Here is a 9,506-nt window from a genome sequence, read left to right on the forward strand (position 1 = left end):
TCACATGAATTAACAGGAGCAAAATAGGGTTCTGTAGTGGATAAAGTTGCAAGCAAAGCAAGAATCAGAAGCAATAAATCCTAGTCTAAATCTTGAAGCCATCACTTATGTTGTCTCCAATACACATGGATCTCATGTGTCAAAGATCTCAAATAGCAGACAGGTAGGTTATAGGATACTGCTGGGGCATAATTGTCTTATCTTAATCTGCTTATTCATTAACAGATGTTGAATGACCACCTGCTACGTGCCAGGTGCTTCCAGTGGCCAGGGACTCTGCAGTGGTAGTGATGGGCGGGTGGTATCTTTAATCAGGGCCAGAGAACCCTCTCCAAAGAAGGCATTGGGCTGAGACCGAACTGATGAGGGTCCAGACATTCAAAGGTTAGGGGAAGAGGTGCTCCAGGCAAAGGAACAAGCAATGACAAAGCTCCTAGGGGACAAGGTTGGCCTGTTAGAGAAAGAAGAAATAGGCATGTGTGGCTGGTGAGGTGAGAGGGAGAAGCAGGCAGGGGCCAGAAATATGGTTAAAAGTTTTCAAAGTTTGTTTTGGCTGGCCCCAGAAATGCATTTTTTTAATGAAGAAATGCTAGAAGTACCTAATTTGGAAGAGGAGATTTACAGATTTAGGGAGGAAAGTTTGATCATTCGATGGCACTATTTTGTCCTGAAGTCATCTGCAGCTAAAGAAACAATTGTGCTAATCTTCTTTAAGGAATTAAACTCCTTCAGAGTTCCTTGAATTCCAATCATGTTCTTGAGTTTTCATGTTTTCACTGGAACCTATTGATTAGGAAATATATATGTAAATATGCATATGTCGCTCCATCTGCCTGGAAGATCTGTGGCTCCCACCAGCGTGCTTGTTCTTCCTGGCAGTCGGGAACTCCGCTTTGCCTCCTGCTCCGCTGTGCGAAAGGGAGGACTCAAGTGCCCTGAGTGATGATAAATCAGCCTTCGAGGGGCCTCCTCCCGATAGAAGAGCCACCCCCTGGGAAATAGTTTGTCCCTAAGCAGAAGGGACGTTCATCAGTAGAAACCCCCTCTGTGCAGTAGTTTTGCTGTGTGAATTTCTTTGCTCTTTCATAAGCAGCCGGCAGACAGTTGAACCACGCCTGAGGCTACTCCGCTCGAGCCCCTTGACCCCTTGAGCACCACAGGCCATGCCTATTCAATTTTTCAACAAATGTTTGTTGCACACAAACTATCACAAGCAAAATCAGAGGTGATCTCTGCTCTTGGGAACTTAGAGCCTGGGGGAAGACAGAGCCTATTCAAATAGTTACACAGAGGGTATATAATTAAAAACAGAGGTGTGCAAAAAACGATTCAGGGAGAGCCTAGAACAAAGATGCCTGATCTAATCAGAGATCAGAAAAGAATTCCCTAAAGAAGGGACACTTGAAGCAATAGGCTCTGCTTGAGGACTTATTATGTTCCTATCCCTGAGCAAGAAACTATGGATTTAAGTCATGGATCCCACTTAGAAGGAATTTATAGATCCATGGAAAAGGTAAGATGTTTCTACAGTAAACCACCTGAAAGAGACAGTGCATCTTCAAGTGCTAAGTGGATTAGCACTAGATAATAAATGCAGAAGAGCTAAAGATGAAAAGTCAGTGGTAGCAGAGGATGGGCAATACTTTGAAGAAGTCACGGATGGGAAGGACGTGGGTTAATCTGATCATGGAACTCAGGAAACTTTGATGGTGTCCTATGATGGAAGCAGAAAACAAATCCAATTTCTTCACTAATTTATCTCCCCAAGTTTATCATTTGAGGACCCTTCCACTCCCTTAGAAATACACTAACATATCCTTCCTTTTATATTATATTCTTTCCTTGCCAGTTTGTGAGCAGGTTGAGAGATGGCATCGTGTATTAGTCACCTATCTCTGTGGCCCCTAGGGTAACACCTTTCATATAGAAAAGACAGTAAATGTTTGTTTAATTTAATGCAATGCGAGGGGTGAAACTTGTGTTATGGTATATGACCATGACCATTGGTCAGTTTGGGACTTAGGGATAAGGGCTTGGGAGGGGGGGTGCCTGCCCCTTCTCCAACAGCACTCTCTTCTTTGGTGGCATCACCCACTTTCAAAGTTTTAAAGCCATTTTCACACTGGTAACTCCCAAATGGATATTTTTGGCTCTAAATGCTCCCTTCCAGACTCGTGGATCTAACACCTCCCTACTTGGCATCTCCACTTGGCCAGGCATCTCTAAAAGGCATCTCAAAATTAATACACCCACAACAGAATTTTTGATTCCCTGCCCTGAGAACAAAAGAATACATCAGTTTCTACCCCCACCATCTTCTCTGAGCAAATGGCACTACCATCCCCTCATTTGCTCAAGCCAAAAACCTGTGTCATCCTTGACTCGATTTGCCTTACTTTTCATATCCAATAGATCAGCAAGTTCTACTGTCTCACTTCAAAAACTATGTATCTCATCCACCCGCTACTCTCTACTTCCATTGACTCCATCCCAGTCCAAGACACCATCACCTCTTGCCTGTGCTGCTTGAGGCCCCTCTGAGCAAGCTGCTTCCACTCTTCTCCCCAGGTCATCCATTCTCCACACTACAACCAGAATGAACTTTCAAAAGCATAAATCACATCATGTCATCCTCTGCTTATATTCCACAGTGTTTCCCATCATTAGAAGAAAATCGTAGAAGAAAACCCAAAGTCTTTCCCATGGCCCACAGGCCCTGTACGAGGTAGGTCCTTCCTGTGTGTCTGAGCTCAGCACCTACTACTCCAACTCACTCATTACGTCATCCTGACCTCCATGCTGTTCCTCAAACACAGCAAGCTTGCTCCCACCTCAAAACCTCTGTCTCGTTCCAGTCGCCTAGAGTGATCTTCCCCGACATGGGCCCTTCACTGGCTTCTTCCTGGTGTGCAGATCTCAGCTCATTTGTCCCCATTTCAGAGAGGCCTCCCTGACCACAGCACGGGAGGTGCACCCAGGGCTGAAGTTAGAGTTGGGGTTACATAACTCTCTTTTATTATCATCACAGTGTTGGTCACTGCCTGCCTTAGTCCATTTGGGCTGCTAGGACAGGATACCACAGACTGGGCGGATTAAACAACACGCATTTACTTCTCACCGGGAGGCTGGGAAGTCTGAGATCAAGGTGCCAACAGACTGGGTGTCCGGTGAGAACCTGCTTCCTGGCTCACAGAGGGCTGTCTTCTCACTGTGTCCTCACAAGCTTTGGAAAGGGGTGACAGAGCTCTCTGGGGCCTCTCTTATAAGGGTACTAATTCCATTCATGTGGGCTTCGCACTCATGACCTAATCACTTCCCAAAAGCTATGCCTTCTAATAGCATCACACTAAGGGGTGGGTTTTAACATATGAATTTATGGGAATATAAACATTTAGTCTACAGCACTATTTTATATTAATTTTTTATGTGCTTGTTTGCTTGTCAATCAGCAATTTCCCCCAGCTAGGGGATCAGTTACATGAAAACAGGGACCTAATCTATCTTATTTCCTATTATATTTCTAGGAACTAAAATAGAGCTTGACACCAAATTGGCAGTCACTAAATATTTGTTGCATCATTGATAAAGATGGATGAGTGAATACTGAACAATTGTGTGAATGTAAATCATTTAGCATCTTTGCCTCAACTTACCTCCTTCCCTGATGTAGGTTGAAGGTATTATACTACTTGTCTCTCCTGAAACACAAAGGCTGCGGTTAAGATAATGAGAAGGCTGAGGGCTTTACCACTTATTACGAGAAAAATATTGGAGTGCATGGGCAAGGAGCCATTTGAAAGTGGCAATGACAGCCTAATGGAGAAAGAAATTCATTTGTTTTATTACCGTGAACCTCCTGGGGACTGCGTAAGATGGGGGAAAATGAAATGTACCCATTCGTAATATAAAAATTCATAAATACAGCTTACATTAATTCAAAGTAGAGTAATACTTTGTTTATCTGGCATCAATAGGTATTTTGCTAAGTGTTTTGTTTTTTCAGATAGTTAATGTTCCCATTATAAGTAGACTTTTTTCAATTTGACTGTTTTAATGGAAATAGTTTTCAAATGAATTTCAGTGCCACTTTCTCTGACAGCACACCAAACAGAGCCCTTTTTGTCACTAACTTGGGGACATCATTATAAGCTTATATTATTATATTTGGGTATCAAATAGTGTTATACTCTGAAATCACAGAAACGTAGAACTATTATGCTTTCTGAGATCTCTTGTGTGTATTGCCAGGGTTTTTCTCTCTTCTCTCACTGATTTAATCAACAAGTAGGGCAATTAGCACCAGCAGACTGGTGACTGAGAACTCTACCCAGAGTGATAAGCAAGAGAAATGTGGCCCCTGGCTTCCTGGAGCCCACAATCTGCTGGGGAAGATGACAGCGAACAAGCAAGTACAAGTATGATAAGAATCTCAAAGGCCTCCCCTGGTACTTGGGAAAGGCCTCCCCAAAGAAATGGCCTTTAAGCTGATTCTTACTAACAAGTAGTTCAGGGGGAGAGTGTTCCCGGGAAGATGGGAGGCGTGTGTAGGGGCTGTGAAGTGTGAAAGCCAAGGTGCATTTGAGCAGACAAAAGAAGACCAGCATGGCTTCTGATAGTGCCACAGAGTCAGAGGGGCCAGATTGTAGACCCCGCCTCCCCAAGGGCCGGGCTAGGAATTTGAGTCTTCATTCTAAAAACAACTTACGTGCTTTTAAAGAGAGGAGTTAACACAGTCAGCATTATACCTCAAAATGTGTATTATAAGAAAATTAAGCACCCACTAAACCCATTTGTGCTTTCACACATATTTTTGGCTCAGACGAGATTAAAAGAGGTGTGCCACAGTAATCCACCTTCCACAAGCTATGGAATTGACAGGTGGCGTTCAGGGTCACAGACGCAGCACAAAAATCGAGAAGTGGATATTCAGGTTTGGAAAGTGCAGGTTTCAGAAAGGAACCTCATTACTGGAGGCCTGTTACAATAGTGTTCATGTTAAGAGCCCAGTTTAATTCAGTCCGACATTGTCTGGACCCTCTGCTCTAAGGAGAAGTTTGTAGGCCGGATGAACAGGCACTGGGAACAGAGGCCTGCCTGGCCTTGGGGAGGTCTCTTCCCCTCTGGACCTCAGCTTCCTCTCCTCAGAATAAGGCGCCTACGGGGCCCTCCACTCTCGGCAATGCTGAGAGGCACCCAGCTTAGCAGGCAGGAGGCTCAAAGGGGTCTCTCCCACCTACTCAACGAGTAATCTTAAGTTACTTCTTTGAACACCGCTTTACCTATCTGTGAAACCCGACCTCACTTGACAGTTGTGAGTGCCAAACAGCGGGCACAGAGAGAGCAGTCAGTAAATATTAAGATCGCTCTGTAATCATACAGCGTACCAGCCGATGGCTAACACATCAGCCCAATAAAACAGGAGAAAGAATTTGGAAGTGAATGTTTCCTTCAGGAAAAAAAGAGACCCCTTATGATCTAAGAACTACATATTATATTTTTCCGTATTCTTTTGAGACTTAGTAACATTTTGGGAAGCATCTTGCACCATCCATCTGTCCCACATTTGTGCTCTGGAATATCTTTCCTCTAACAGCTTGGCCAACTCTGTTTTGCATGTGTTCAATGCTGCTATCCCTGGTCTATCTATTCTGAGCATGTTATTAACCTGAGCTTGCATGTAGCAGTATAAATTCTGCTAAGAGCCAACGCTGTCTTCATTTCTGAGCATCCGTGCAGAAATATGCTTGCATGATTTCTTTGTGCTCTCTTTGCAGCCCCCAAGGGTGTTAATAACGAGTCACACACCCTCTATTTTTCTTATTATTTTTAAATAAGTGGGTTTTAAATGATAAGTTTAATACATGCATATTATTTTAAAATATGAACAGTATAGAAGGTTTTTAGGTTAAAAAAAAACAATTTCTTCTTTGTTTCCCACACCCTGCTTCCTGGTTATACTCCCTATATATTAGCAGTGACTTATACATTCTTCCAGGAATGTTCTCCCTTCCTCCCTAAGTACATTCTACATAATTGTCTTCAGTTTACACAAATAAGATTATACTCTCCTTTCCTACCTTCCTTCCTATATGGATCTTATATCATTGTGTTTGTTTGTTTGTTTGTTTTCACCCAAATAGAACCATACACAAATGGAACTATTCAGACCCTATATCTTGAACATTTTCCTGTAGGAATAGCAATCGATTTGCCTCATTCTTTTGAGTGGCTTTCTGGCATTCCATTAATGGAATGTACCCTTCAACCAACTCTTGTTGATGGGCATTTTAGATGTTTCCAATCTCTTGCTTTTAAAAACATTTCTGTAACAAATATCTCTGGACATATATCTTTGCACACTTAAGGGATTTATCTGTAAAATAAGTTCTTAGAAGTTTTAAAACCCAGCACAGCATCCTCCAATATGTTCGTAAAGCCATAAGCTTGTCCCCGCTAATGTCAGGCCTCCGAAAATAGCTCCTTCCATGGAGTGGCTATCTTATTGGACAACATAGGTACAATCAATACCTTGAAAGGTATCATTAATCTTTATTGCGAAGATAGGTGATAACATAGCAAAGTCCTTAACAAATCTCCGACACCCTAGATTTACCTGATAGATGGTGGCTCTCAGTCATGTTGCCTTTATCCTTGCGAATTTATCCCCAAGGCCTGAGGCTAAATGTAACTAGAGTCAATGGGTTGGCACAATTTTAGGAAATTTTAGGTGGCATTGTTTTCGGGATACTCAGCCCTTTATTTAAGAGGAATGTCTGGCGGGACAGGAAAAGTCCTTTTTAGGTAGTAAAGGAAAACCTACAAAGCATTATGCCTCAGTATTAGAAATTTTCTCTGGCTAGTTCTCCAAGAAGCCTTGACATTTTCAACAGCAAAAATCAATCCATCGTGGGTAGGTGTTAATCTGAACACTGGGAGAAAAAGAATTGCCAATTTGGAAAAAGCAGTGTTAGTTTCAAACTTGGAAACTCAGAACATGATTTGAAGGAACCCTGAGCCAGATAATCATTTGTTCATTCAACAAAAAAAAATTTGTACCCTGTTAGGTACCAGGCAGGGTTCCAGGTTATAGAGGGTACAATGTGAACCAAACAGATACGAGGCCTGAAATGAGAGAGCCATGTGATCTCGGAGAAACCTCTTGCCCTTCTTGGACTTTACCTTCCACATCTTTAAACTAAGCTGCCTGACCTGCATTACCTCACAAGCGTACTACCACGTTCTGCCCAGTGGGCACTGTGTTCGTTTCCTTGGCTCCCAGAATAAACGGCCTCGAATGTGGCGGTTTTAACACAAAAGGGATATACTCCCTCACAGTTTCGGAAGCTAGAAGTCTGAAATCACGGTGTCAGCAGGGCCATACTCGCCTCTTCTAGGCTTCTGGTCTGGCCAGCAATCCTTGGTGTTCCTGGGCTTGTAGCTGTAGCAGTCCAATCTCTGACTTCATGCTCACATGGCATTCCCCTGAGGATCTGTCTGTGTCTCTGTTTTCTCTTATAAAGATGACCACCACTGGAGAAAGGCTGTCCCCCCACCTCAATCCAGTATGACTCATCTGTAACTTTGCTATTATACCTGCAAAGACCCATTTCCAAATAAGGTCCCATTCTAAGGTCCAGGTGGACATGAAGTTTGGGGGGAAACTACTCAGCTATTTCCTTTTCTTCTACCAAGGATACGGACTGTTACAGCAGTGTCCATTAGCAGACACTGAGCTGGGCAGGTCATGCAGCCTGCAGAGGTCATGCAGAGAGGGGCCTCTGTGAGGAAGAGACAGGGAGTAGAGCTGAGTATCAAGGCTCCAGCAAAGGAAGGGAGAATGTTTAATGGAATCAAAGAGACTGTGCCTTGCAGATAGGTACCACAGGCGTAGCACTGCCAGATTGAACACCCAGGATGTTCCAGGCAATAGACAGTTCCATGCAACAGCAACGCTGTGCTGGGGGTGACAGAGTAAAGAGTAAGATATCCAGAAGCTTCTCTCAGTTGTAACTGGGAAACTTTGTAACAGTGCGTTTGTCGTGATGACTTTTAATTGACTGTTGGTTTCTTTGGGACAGTTTTGAGTCATTTCATCTCTTTTAGCTGAGCACCAAAAATTCAAGCCTTTAGAGGGTGTCCCACATGCGGGGAGCCTGACAGCTAGGCTTTAGAGCAGGGGTCAAGGGCTCTAGCCCTGGAAACAACTCCAAGATGCAACCTCTGCTCTCCCATTGCCCTGGATGTGCGTCGAGCATTAGTTCATTCCTCAGCACTCGAGCTCTCTTGTCTATAAACTGGGGATGATAATAGACCCTCCCCTAGGATTGTGGAGAGGAGGAGATGTTGTAGGAAAATAATTCGTGCACAACATTAAACACAGTGCCAGGAGCATAAAAATGTGTCTAAGGTTTGTTGTTATTAAAATATCTATTAATTTCTCCCTGTGCTGGAAGATCTTTCCTGACAAAGGTAGAAACATGTTGTTATTTCTCTTATATTAAAAAGCGGGGGTTTCTTGACCCCGTCCTCCTCCAACATCCTCCCTTTACAGCAACATCTTGCAGAAGACTTATTTATCCTCTGTCTCCAGCTCCTCTCCTCCCATTCTACGAACAGGCCTTCACCCTTGTCCACTCCCTCCACTGACATTGTCCACAGTCACTGTGGCCCCCATGACCTAGATGCTGCTATGTCCAGCAATCTTCATGCTGCATGACAGGGTCATCAGCTTGTGACCGTGAACCAGTCTCTTCTTCTTGAAGTACTTTCTCACTTGGGTGTCTGGGACACCACTGGCTCTTGGTTCTCTTCCTACTTCCTACATCAAAGTGCCCCTAAGGCTTTCTCAGCCTTCTCTTTTCTTATCTACATTCCCTCCCTGAGTGTCATCCAACCGCATGGCTTTCAATGTCATCTATCACCGACAAGGCACGAACTTGGACGTCCAGCCTGGCCATTTCCCCAGAGCCTAGTCAGCATCTCCATTTGGTTCTCAAATAGATATGTCAAGCTTAACATGTTCAAAATCAAACTCCTGGTTCCCCTGCCTAGGGAGACCTGTCCCTCCCACAGTTTCCCCCCACGGTGTCAAATGGAAACTGCATCATTCCAACTGCTCAGGGGAAAAACCTGGGAGTCATCCTGACTTTTCACTTTCTCTTACACCCCACATCAAACCCATCAGAAAATCCTGGTAGTACTACCTTCAGGGTATATCCAGGATCTGACCACTTCTCACCGCCTCTGCCACTGCCACTCCGGTCCAAGCTGTCTTCATGCCTCACCTGGTTACAGCAGTAGCCTTCCAGCTGAGCTCCCTGCTTGCTCCTTTGACCCCCTTCGGGCTATTCTCAAGCCAGGAGCCAGTGACCTCATGCTTGGCCTCACCTTAGAATTACCTGGAGAGTTTTAGAAATTTCATTGCCCAGCCCATATCTCAGACTCATTAAATCAGAATCCAAAGCATGTTTTTATTAGAGTCTATCATGGCACTCCTCCACCCCAAA

Source organism: Ursus arctos, unplaced genomic scaffold, assembly GCF_023065955.2.
Source record: "Ursus arctos isolate Adak ecotype North America unplaced genomic scaffold, UrsArc2.0 scaffold_15, whole genome shotgun sequence".
In the NCBI taxonomy this organism is placed as follows: Eukaryota; Metazoa; Chordata; class Mammalia; order Carnivora; family Ursidae; genus Ursus; species Ursus arctos.